This window comes from Cheilinus undulatus, linkage group 8, assembly GCF_018320785.1.
Source record: "Cheilinus undulatus linkage group 8, ASM1832078v1, whole genome shotgun sequence".
Lineage (NCBI taxonomy): Eukaryota > Metazoa > Chordata > Actinopteri > Labriformes > Labridae > Cheilinus > Cheilinus undulatus.
In genome coordinates this window covers 43,449,037-43,461,529 of record NC_054872.1, presented here as the reverse complement: position 1 = coordinate 43,461,529, position 12,493 = coordinate 43,449,037, and the positions used below count along the sequence as shown (strand labels likewise).

Below are 12,493 nucleotides of genomic sequence, written 5' to 3'. Positions count from 1 at the left end.
CATGTTAAACTGTTAAACTGCCCATTTTGACAACAGAAACATTATTACAGCCTGGTGCAAAAAGAATTGATTTTTTTCTGAGCAGTTCATGGGTGATTTCTGTTTTTTGTGTGTTTTGAATCTGAAGGCTGGGAGTCCTGCATCACTAGTGGTGTGCCTCAGTTGACTTATGAGTGGGTGTAGCTGTCAGCCAGAAGGCCTCAGCTTCATGTTTTTGTCTGTTAGGTTGACTTAGAGCTTGTTTGTAGGTAGCATGGCTCACAGGTTGACTGCTATCTTTAGCTTCAAAGGTCCACCTCAGAAACCTGTTGATGATGTCACTGAGACAAACGTCCATCTTTGGTTTATGTGATATGTAGCTCAGCTCAACGGCAGGAAAATGTTAACAGTGTTGACATTTCAAGTGCATGTTGGTGTAGCTTGTCGCCTGGAGGAACTAAAGACAGCAGACTTGTCTAATTTTGCTGGTGTCTTGAAGAAGCTAGTACACCGCACAACAGGGGTGACAAACTCAAGGTCCAGGGGCCAAATCCGGCCCGTGGTGCAGTTTTACCTGGCCCACAGGATCAAATTATATTTTAATTAGAACTCACTTGCAGGTCTGAGGTCTGCAGATTTCCTCCAGAATAGAAATGTAAATTTAACCTTGAAGATTTAATATATCCTTTGTTAAGTCATAAAAATGTAAAAAGTAAAGAGGAAAAATTAATGAGACAGAAAGTAAGGAATGGGGGAGAGAAATTAATTTGTATTTTCATTTAATAATTTCAATTTGCATCTCAAAATTTTGTCTTAAACTTAGCATGTTGACTTTTTATCTCATATTGTGAACTTTTAGATTCCAGTTTTAAATTTCAAGTCTTATTTTGAAATTTCAATATCATGATTTTGATTTAATATCATATTTTGACCTTTTAGATTCACATTACTAAGTTCTAAGTTATACCTCGACCTCTTAAACTCAACATTTTTTTTCCATCTCATATTGTGACCTTTTTTAACTCCTTACTTTGATTTGTAATCCCATTTTTTCGACCTTTGAAACTCATGATTTGGTATTTTATCTCATTTTTTGACCTTTACACTCATGGTTTTTACTTTCTATCTCATATATTTGCCTTTTGAAAACATTATTTTAACTTTTGATTTTGTGTTCTGACCTTTTTAACTAATATTTGGACTTTTTCTCTCAGATTTTAAGCCTTTAAACGTATAATTTTGACTTTTTTTTTAAATCTCAAAATCATTTCTCATCAGTTTTTCTCCCCTGAATGTGTTACCTGTGAAAATAAGATTGACAGTTTATGGTTAAATGTTGACCCTGTTGGGCCCTCAGGTTAGACCTAAATTCAGATTTCAGCCCCTGCTATGGTTGAGTTTAACACCCCTGCTGCACAACATAATGTATCATTTGTATCAAGCAAACAGGTGACAAGATGCAATTTCATTCTTCAATGCACACAGACATGAATAAACTAGACATTATACCAACGAGAGCTTGTACATATTTAAATCTTAATTTTTATACTTTTTCAGTATTTTCGTTTTTGTATTTAGTTTGTAATTCCTGTACATTGAGAGCAAAGCTAACTGGAGTTAGTGTAAACATATATGGCCAATAAAGCTGATTCTGATTCTAATACTGATTCTGAAAACCAGCAACGTTTTATGTGGGATTTATTGGGACAGCACGATAAATACATAGGTGACGGCCTAAGTTCCTCTCTGAGGTGGGGCGCTTCAGCCAGAGGCTTCTATACACAGCATTTAGAGCACACCATGAAACATAAAAGGCAAAGGCTAAGCTAAGATGCCCTGTAAAGATAGAAGTCCTCTGTCAGCAGTTATAGATATGTTGGGTTCACCTTACCTTAGATAGCAGACCTGTTGGCCATGGGCCGTCTCAGTTTCCCTCAGGTCTGCATTCTTTACAGAGGCCCCCAGACATCACCATGTCCAACCAAGGAACATGTCCTCTGACCAAGAGGACATGTTCCTTGGTTCCTGGCAAGAATCTATATCAGAACCATCCTGATTCAAACCCTAGATACATTTAAGATTTTAGATTGTATCCCTTTAGTGATGTATGTGAAATTCAGTGAACAAAAGGGGAGTGGATAAGAAAAAACTGGGATTGAGATGACAAACATGTTCTTCCTGACTGGAAGAGATTTATTTAGTCAGCTGCAGGCTTGTGTGTTGTGTTGTATAACCCATAAAGACCTAAACCAGTTTGGGTTTAGTAAAAAGCTAAAAGTTTTAGTTAAATAAAACTAAAACTATTATGTTGACTAAGGTCGGCCACACTAGACGATTTTTTAAATCTGAAACGATTTTAAAACCCTGAGAGACCACAGACTTCAGGACAATTCCCAAAGATTTTTTCATCTTTAATCCTCTGAACACACACACTAGTTGACTCAGCCAGACTGTCAGATCCCTGGAGACCACACACCTGCCGACCTGCCTACCACCTCGCGTGATCACGTGACTTCAGAAAAACAAAACACGGATGTCTGTCGATACCGTATTGCTGTCTCTCCACAACAGGCTGTCCCGGCATGTTACAGGTGAAGCAAAAATCATAAAACAGGGGAAAGACTCGGGGTGAAATCCTGGCTGGATTAAGGTAAGGTTGTGTTTATGGTGGTGAGCGGTGAAAGTACATATGATTCGTCTGGTGACGCTACTAGTGTGCTTGATCTCATTGGTTGTTGTTGGTACTCTGTCAGCAGCACTACAACCTAGAATCGTAAATATCAAACATGTTTGATATTTACAATTCAGGGTCTGGGAGGCTATGATGCGATTTGGAGCAGTAAATGAATCGTGTTGACACCACACACATGCAGACTACTCAGACAAATAATCGTTTGCGACGACGCTCCAGTCGGTATACGCCCCCATGATCGTTTGGGGAGTCAAATCTTGGCTAAAATCGGGCTTAAAATCCTGTAGTGTGTGGCCGGCCTTAAGATGATGTTTTTGATATCAATATTTCACATACGTCTTTTCAGAGTGCAATTTCCCTTTCAGAGAATCTAAAATCTGTTTCCTGCAAGTGTTTTTGGCCATTCATGGCAGCATATTAGTATGAAACTTAGTGATTGTCATCATGAGGGCTTCAGAAATATGTAGCTAAAATTTCTCAATCGCCCCCTTGTGGCTGGCTGCAGTATAGGTGTTAGGGACTGATCTCACTGTTAAGGGCTTAAAGTTGCATTAATTTTGGATGGAAAAGAACATTATTTTTTTACAAGAATATGTTGATAAGACCAAAATACTGATTTTATTTTAGTTTATTACAATACCTGGCCCCCATAGCATCTGTCAGGAAAAGGTTAGCCCATGTGCAAATGGAGTTGATGACCCCTGCCATAGATCCTGACTTGGACTCCTCAAATAATGCTGATTGGCCCGTTTATTCTGTACTCTGAAACAAATATTTCAGCTTGAACTTCTGCATGATGGATCTGCCTCATGAAACACAAGAAACCTGGCCAAATTAGGCACTGGTGGAGCAAATCTCTGCATTTTCAGCCTTTGAAGCAAAAACAAACCAACAAAAAAATTCCTTACCTGAGTTTATTGCAGTTACCACCAACCCTGAATAGAAAAAGCCTCATGAAAATAGTGAACATTTTCTTGAACAGAGGAAGGCTTCTATTAAACAGAAGCAGAGTCGGTCCTCAGGAAATAGTTTTAGCAGTCTAGACATCTAAGTATCGCCCCTGAGAATATCTCCTTCATTATTAGATATTTATGTGGTCATTAAAGGCCACTAATGCAGTGCAACATGATACATGAAAGACGACATGAGAGTCTGATTTTGTGTTTTCTCACAGTTCCTGGTTCATAGATGGTATTCTGGCTGTTTGGTGAATGATGAAAGGACTTACATAATGGCTATGCGTGTCTACAGTGTCAGCAGAGAGATTTCACAATAGCACCCACAGAAATCAGCAGAGGATCATGTTGCATTTCACGTTAGTCGGTCAACCTTTCAGAGCATCTACTGCAAGCATCACAACATCTGTTTGGGGCTCAGCAAGCTGTCATGTGGGCAGCTGTAATTGGACGTGAGTCAGCAGTGACCTCAATCTTCCATCGCCAGCCCTTTCAGTGCACGGGCCAAAACCTTCTGCAGGCCCAAAGTCACCGCTGCCCCCTACATCTGCCCTCCAGCGCTGTGCCCGAGCCCCTCTGTCCTGGGAACTGTGGGGGTAGAGCGGCTCCAAGGGTGGTTGTAGGGCATGGGGGGGGGGGGGGGGGGGGGGTTGATGGATGGAGGAGAGTGGAGGATGCTTTTTGTCTGGAATACTAAAAAATCTCTGTCTCTGAACTTTGGCAGAAAGTTCTGCCGGATCTTTTGGGACATTTCGTTCTCAGTTTGAAGCGAGCTGACAGCCCAGGAGTCATGAAGCCTGATCAGATTATTCAAACCACGTCTACTAAAGTCAGTTCAAGCAAAAACATGACAGTCAAAAAGACTGAGGCCATGAGAAGAAGTTTTTTGTTTCTCTGGCAGAAGTGACATGCAGACAGGCGGGGTCCAGCATTAAAGCCCCAGTGGCTCCTCTGTCTGGATCTTAAGTCCGGCGAACATCCAGACCTGTTTACCAAAACCCTGCTCCCTGGCTGCAGGGCATCTAAGTGTGTATGTCTGCTGTAAATCAGTATGTATGCATGAGAGCGTCCATCCCCAGGCTGAAGATGTCAGACGACTCCTGCTTTGAAGTGTTCCATGCACTTCACATCTTGTTGCATTTACATTCATCTTAGTTTAAATGCTTTACCAGACTGCTCTTGCTCTTAACTCTGCAGCTTAGTCATCTAGAACTTACAAAAGAACAAGTATCGGGTCACTCTTTCATTGTTGCTTTCAAGCATCTTCAAGTTTCTGTCTTTTTATGAGGGTATAGAATAAAGAGGGATAAAGTCAGCCTGGGATGGAAATTGAACAAACACACTGGGTTGTGTTAGAAATCACACACTTGTGTATTCAGTACATAGGGAGAATAGAAAAATATGTTGTGGGACAGTACTGACATTTCTATCTAAATGTATTGCATAAGTTAAACACATTTTCAGAAATTAAGCAAAAGAAAATGCAGGTTTTTGAGTTCCCATCCACGACTTTTACATGGGTATTGGTAGTCCACAGGTCAAGCAGCAGGTGGCGCCACACTGCAAAGAGGAGAGCTCAACAGTGTGTTCAATTATGGTTGATCGACTACAGGCTGTCTTCAAAAGCAGTGTGCTAAACTATTCATTTCATGTTCGTCATCACCATTAACCATCTGTCTGTTAAAAATGTTTTACTTATTCAATTATTTGTTTTTGTTCTGATTTATTTTTGTTTATTGCTGGCAGCTGTATGCGTGCAGCACTTAAAGTTCGAGACAAATTCTCCCAAGAGAACAATAAAGTGTTTTTTTGTGTTTCATATCAATTCATATTCTGTTATAAGTATCACATTTTTATACCTTATTGTTGCATAAGTACACAAGAAAAGATTCTACTCGTTTTTAACAGCAAAGTCTGTGTCGTGTTGTTTCGTTTCAAATCGTATCGCATTGAATGGGATTGTATTTTGTTTTGTAACATATCGTATCATATCTCTCTTGATTTTTTGCATTGTGTTGTATCGTATTTTATTGGTTGTGCTGTTTCGTATCCTGTCATGTAATTATATTTTGTATCCGATCAGGTTTCATATCCTACATATCATATTGTATTATATCCTTTTGTATTGCATCTTCTCTAGTTGTGTTTTTCACCATCGTAGTGTACTATGTATTCTATCACATTTTAGTTTAGAATGGCATTGTATCGCTGGTACCTTACTGAATTTTCGTATCAAATGTTATCACGTCATGCTGTATTATATTGTATCGCATTGTACCATATCTTCTCACATCATATAGCATCAATTCAAATTGTATTTTGTCTCCTAAAATATTTTCATTTCATATCAAATCACATTGTGATGTATAGTATCATTTCATATCTTATCCTATCATAACATATCATATTGAATTAAATAACGTTTTTATTGTACCGTTTAGTATTGAATCATATCGTATTGTACCAGAGATGGAGACTCGAGTCCACGACTTGGACTCGAGTCACACTTAAGTCACACACATCAGTGACTTGAAACTTGGACTGCGCAAAAGATTCAAGACTTGACTCAGACTCAACGTGAATTGGGACTTGTGCACAATCTTCGGTTTTTAATTTTTCCATCATGATCTCTTGTCCCCCGTCACTCTTTTCCCCATTCCTCCCCTTCCGTTTGACGGTTTGTGAGTCTTTTGCGCAGCACCGACGCCTGCTCTCCTCTTTTCATTCATGTGGCATAACAATGACATGCAAAAGTGACACTCACACACACACACCTACTCTGAAACGTACGCTAAAATGTTGGTAGTGCAGACTTCAGGCTTCAGTCTGTTGAGGGCAAAAGTTTCAGAATACCTAAACTCTTTTCTCCTGCGTTAAAGCTCCTCCCTGACCATGGAGGATCAGCATCAGCGCTGTGTGTGTGCACTCCAGCTGTGTGTGCATGTGTGCCGCCTCCGTGAGCCACGGGTGTGCGCAATGTTAAAATATTATTATTATTAATCCCTTAATATCGTCATCATATCATTATGGGGAACAAATTAATGTTAGGATCTCTGCATTGCCCCTTCTTAATAGTGAACAGACATAAAAGATGATAGGAACATTAAAAACTTTAAATACAGTTCATGGAGGCAGCAAGAAACAGAGACGGATGGATACGAGGCTGTAACAGATAAATTAGTAACTTAGGAGACCAGGAGATTTCAGCTGAATAAAGTAAAATTTAGCTTGATTGTACCTATATAAAGAAATTTTCACCATAAATGATGACAGAAGGGAGAAATACTCAGCATACTCTGTTGAAAATCTCAGTGAGAATTAGAAATGCCCATTGAGGGTTTTTTTTCTATTTTAGAATAAACAGTTTATTAACAGTAAGTGTTTTTGTGTTAAAATTACTACCATTGAAGAAATATATCTGACAATAACAAGAACATTTAATCCCCAGTGCCCCAGTGTCCGTCTCTATCTGTGAAGTATGACTCATGTGTCTGTAGTGTTTCATATGTACACAGAGAGGAGCTTTATTAAGAGGAGGGCTGAAATTGATCATGTTGATGAGGGGGGAAAAAAGAAAGAGCATGTGTTTAATCTTATAGCAGAGGTAAATACATTCCCAACAACAGAACTGTGGCTAGTGGAAACACTGAGTGGCTAGTAGCTATTAGTCACAGTGGCTGGCATGAAAAAAGTCAAGCACTGTTCATATATAAGTGTACACATGCGCACACCACGGCGCGCCGGCAACAGACAATACCTCACCCTACGGGATAGACAGAACGATGCAGTGGTCTAAGCAGACTGGACGTAAGAGGCAGATCATAGAACGCTTATTACAACCATCAGAGACTTGAGACTTGACTTGGACTCGTGACTAAAGACTTGAGACTTGACTTGGACTTGCAGAAAATGACTTGTGTGCAGCTCTGTATTGTACTGTTTCAAATCAAATCATAATATATCATATTGAATCAAATCAAACTAATCATATTGCATTGTAGTGTATCATATCATGTATTGTACGGTATCATATTAAATTATATCGCATCATGTTGTATCGCATTGTGTCATAACGTAACATATCAGGTCATTGAATCAGATCAAACTGATTTAATCATATCAAATCGTATTGTATTATGTCATATAATTTGCAATACTGTATTGTATCATTTTCATCATTATTGTATCGTATCATATCATAGTGTATCAAGTCAAATTGTATCATATCGTGTCATATTGTGTTGTATCATATCATTTCGTATTGTATGGTACCATATGGTGTTGTACATTTTGAATCAAACTGGCCCATAGTGTGGCGTATCATACTATATTGTATCATAGCGTATCATGCCAGATTGTACGGTATCGTTTTCTATTAATTTTATTATCATAATGTGTTGTATTGTATGGCATGGTCTTCCATCTCAGTGTCAGCAGAGAGATCATATCAAACTATAGGACTGTATCAAATCGTATCAAACCATATTGAATTGTATAGTTTTGCATCACTTCGCATCGTATTCTATCATATTTTATCCTATTGTATTGTATCTGACAAATCAGATTAAATCAAATAAAATTCCAGACATTAGGACAGTTTTGCTCATTTTTAACAGAATAATCTGTGGAATCACAGAGGAGGATCCCATGAAACCTTACGCCTGCTGTTAGCAGTTAAAACTTTACAGTGGTTATTCCGGGGACACAAGATTTCCAAGACTGTTTTTCCAAAATTCAAGAATGATGGTTTTCATTTTCACTATTCCAGGGCAGAGTTCTGGTTATGTTCACTGTCAATCCCAGTATGCAAGATCCAGTTGATGATGCTTCCCAGTCTCATTGAATATTGCAGTTATCTATTGTTGGAAGCCTGATCTTGATGTAAATCTTACACATTTGATATCAAAACATGTTTGAAACTGACATTTCCAGATCACAGAGGCTCTGACTGGAGCAGTGAATAATTGAATTGGCACAGCAAACTTGGTAATATTTGAACAGCATCATATTTTAAAGGTAAAGTCCAATGACCAAACTCATAGTAAGAGTAAGGAGAAGGACCTTGGTGGCTTTTGAGTTTTGAAACTGTTTCTGTGGTTGACATTGTACAGGATAAATCTTTCTTTCTGTTCATGAGCAGAACTCTTCACAGATTCCTCACAGCTTAAAGCACATTTCTGAACGCAGACAAACCATTTTTGTAATTTCTTCACTGCTGAGCTCAAACACAACAGCACAGCTGCTAATCTACATCGACATCTCAGTCATTTTGCTAAAGCTCTCACCCACAGCGACGGCACAATGACTGCATAAAACCAATACATGATAATGTGAGCAACCGCGAATAGGGACTGTAGTGATCAGAGCTTCTGTTCCCTGACAGTTCTGCTGCATCTACAGACCGATCATGTCACAAACACTGCAGAAGGCATCAAATAAATACTAAAGAGATGCTTACTGTGGAGGGATTAGGTGGTTGTTTTCAGGAAAAAAATGATTGGAGGATCAGGGATGTGATTCAGACAAGAGAAGAGGGATAACCAGGGCGAAATTCGGGGAGAAAGATAAATTTAAAGATGAGATAAAATAAGATTTGTGGGGCGTTCCGACTGAAAATGTGGGGATTTCACTTATAGGAAGAGAAAAAGAATACAAGCAGAGTATATCATAGACTAAAACATGGAAATGGGAAGAGAAGTCAGAGATGAAAACAAATAAATGGAAACAGTTAATAAGTTTATGCAAATGTATGCTGATGATAATTTGAATTGGTAGGTGCAGGGAGAGTGTGCAGAGATTTTCCCTGAGGAAAAATACGTCCAAAGTTTGTCCCAGCCATCTCAGACACATCCTTTCTGTTTGTGGCGTTTGTTGGCAATATCAGAGCGTGTTTTTCATTCCCTCTGAAGAAACCATCCACTGCTTTTTCATGTCGTTCAGCATGAGAAACAACCTCCACAGCAGGAGATAATTCATCACGGCACACATGACAACTTAATTTGGTCTCGTCAAACTTTGTGTTTTATCATTATTTGCTGTAATTTGTCAGAGTGGTGCTGTGCAAGGTGTTAACACATGCCTGGTTTACCGTCAATCACATGACAGCCGCAGGGAGGAATGGAAGCCGTGGCATGAAAAATGTATAAATTAAAAAAACCTGTTGCTAAATATGCACTCCTCACATTTACGTCTTAATATCTTAGTCATCTTAATGCTCTGTAACTTTCTAAGATGATAAACTAAGATGAAATATGTTCAACTAACTTTGTGCTCTTTGCAAAAATAGTGTGCCAAGCTGTACCCTTAAGTACGAATCTGACACATACCCACACATGCAACCCTTATGGAAGAATGCATACATCTTTACAATGCCATGCAAACTCACCACAGAAATATCAAGTAGGAAGACGCTTAGTTCATCTAGGTCAGCAGTGGACCCTCAAGCCTCTTTAATGATAGTTCGCAACCCTAATTACCAGAAGATTTCAACAACATGTTTATTTAGTGAAAAATGGCCCCTGGCTGCAGACCTTGGACATGGGACCTTCATGGTATGGGTCTTCATGGCCAAGCAGCTGAATGCAAGCCTCACATCACCAAGTATAATGTCTAGTGTCAGACAGAGTGTTGTAAGCACACCGGCACTGGACTGTGGAACAGTGGAAACATGTTCTGTGGAGAAACAAATCAGGCTTCTCTGACCATCAGATAGACAAGTCTGGATTTGGCGGATGCCGAGAGAATGTTACCTTGCTGACTATATTGTGCCAACTGTGAACTTAAGTGGAGGAGGGATAATGGTATGGGGTGTTTTTCAGGGTTTGGGCCAATCTTAATGCTTCAGCATACCAAGACTGGACAATGCTATGCTTCCAACTTGGTAGGAACAGTTTTGGGAAGGCGAAGGAGTCTCCAAAGAGAACTGCTTCACACGAACCGTAGCAACTGTAGACATGTCAGTACATGACTTTTGTCATTTTTCAAAGAAAACAACTCACTGCTGTTCTTTGTTTTTCTTTTAACAAAGAAATGTCGTCAAGTTCTGATAAAACTGTCGCTTTAGCAGCACTACAGCACTACTCCAACGTGCCTGAGAGTACTGTCCCTCATTGCTGATTGGTCCTGTCACTTTCTAACCAGGCCCAAACGGCTCAGATGGGAGCTTTGCAAGATGGATTTGCCAGTGAGAACCATGGAAATTGGCCCCACTGCACAAAGTAAGGACTATAAGACATGGTTTGATGAGCTAGATGTTGAAGGACTTGACTGGTCCCACTGAGCACCTTTGGGATGAACTAGAAGGGAGATTGTGAGCCAGACCTTCTCATCCAACATCAGTGCCTGACTTCATAAATGCTCTACAGACTGAATGGGCAGAAATTCCCACAGTATTAGGAATTGTTGTGGAACGCCCTCCAAGAGGAGTAGAGGCTGTTATATAGTAGCTGCAAAAAGGGGGCCAACTTCATATTAAAGTACATATTTGAGTATAATGTCAATACAGTCCCTGTTAGTATTGGTGAGGTGACGGAGTACCTTTGTCTATATAGAGTATTTTGTTTATAAAGACTAACCAGGCCAAATGTGAATACAAGTCTTGTGCACAGAGCAGGGTTGGGCCATGTTAGTGTTAGAATGGGAATACCAATAGCTGAAAATGTCAGGCAGCTCTGATGTAACGGCAGAGTTGTTTATCTTTTAGTCAGACAGTTGGACACTGGATTCCAGCTCGAGCAGTCCACATGTTAAAGTGTCTCTGGGCGAGACATTGAACCCTTTCTTGGTCCTGGTGGTCATCTTTGGTGTGTCTGAAGTATGAAAGTGGCATCCTCTTCCATCAGTGGGTGATTGTGGTGTAAAATGTGTGAACGTAGCATGCAATCTAAAAGCATTTAAAGTGGCCTGAAGGTTCGTAGTACATTGAAATGCCTCTTTGGTAGATTGCTAGGCTGGCTTGCTGGTTCCACAGTCAAACTTATCTTGCTTCTAGGTCAGCGTACCAATGGATGCTTGACATGGAGTGGTCATAAAGCCAACACTTTCCTATTTGTAGGACTATATAACATTAATTATTTTTTCATATTGACCTTTTACATATTTAAAACATTCCACATCTGCCACAACCATCTTGGACAGAAGGTAAATGCCTTAAAGAGCACTTAAATCCACCTAATAATGGATAAATGACTGTTTGGGGCCTAAACTTAATCTGGCTGGATTGGAATCTGTCTGAGTAAAAGGGGGACCAGGGGGAGAACTTAAGCTCACAGATTTGTCTGGGTCCCAGGATACCTGAAGACGCTTGTGGAATTCAAAACAAAAATCTGACTCAGTCCTCTACTAACTGCCTTCATGAATTTATTCAAAAAGACATGAAAACACTACATAATTGATCAAGCGTCAGTCAGTAAGCATTCACATCATGTCCTTGATGCAGTCTATCCATGTGGACTTGTGATGTTTTTATCAACTGCTTTGGACATGCACAAGAATCCCCAGATTAGGCTTGAATGAGGATGCATGGCATTAATGTTACGTGGAGAGCTGAAGCACCGTTGACTATTTCCCTTAAAACATTTCACATGCAACAAACATGAAAATATCTGTTACATAAGCTGGGTCCTCTGATTTAAGTGCCCATGTATGAAAAATATGTCACTGAAACCCTCAGTGCTTCTCAACATGGGACCACAAAGCTTATCCAAATGTAACATTAGGCTGGATTGTAAACTAGTTTTCACTACTTGGAGGAAGAGACCAGTGAGATACAACATTCAGAGCTTTATTTTCTTCAACCTTTGGAAAATGCCATTTTAAAGTGTCTGAATTAATCCCAATCTGACCTAGATCTGAAAAGTGCACTGAT

The 12,493-nt window shown here is 39.6% G+C and overlaps 1 protein-coding gene across 1 annotated transcript in view; it reads left to right on the top strand.

Moving 5' to 3' along the window:
• The window catches only part of LOC121513497 (raftlin-like), a 252,499-nt gene that overhangs the window by 110,863 nt on the left and 129,143 nt on the right, over window positions 1-12,493 (top strand). The gene's annotated exons all lie outside the window — the stretch shown is intronic.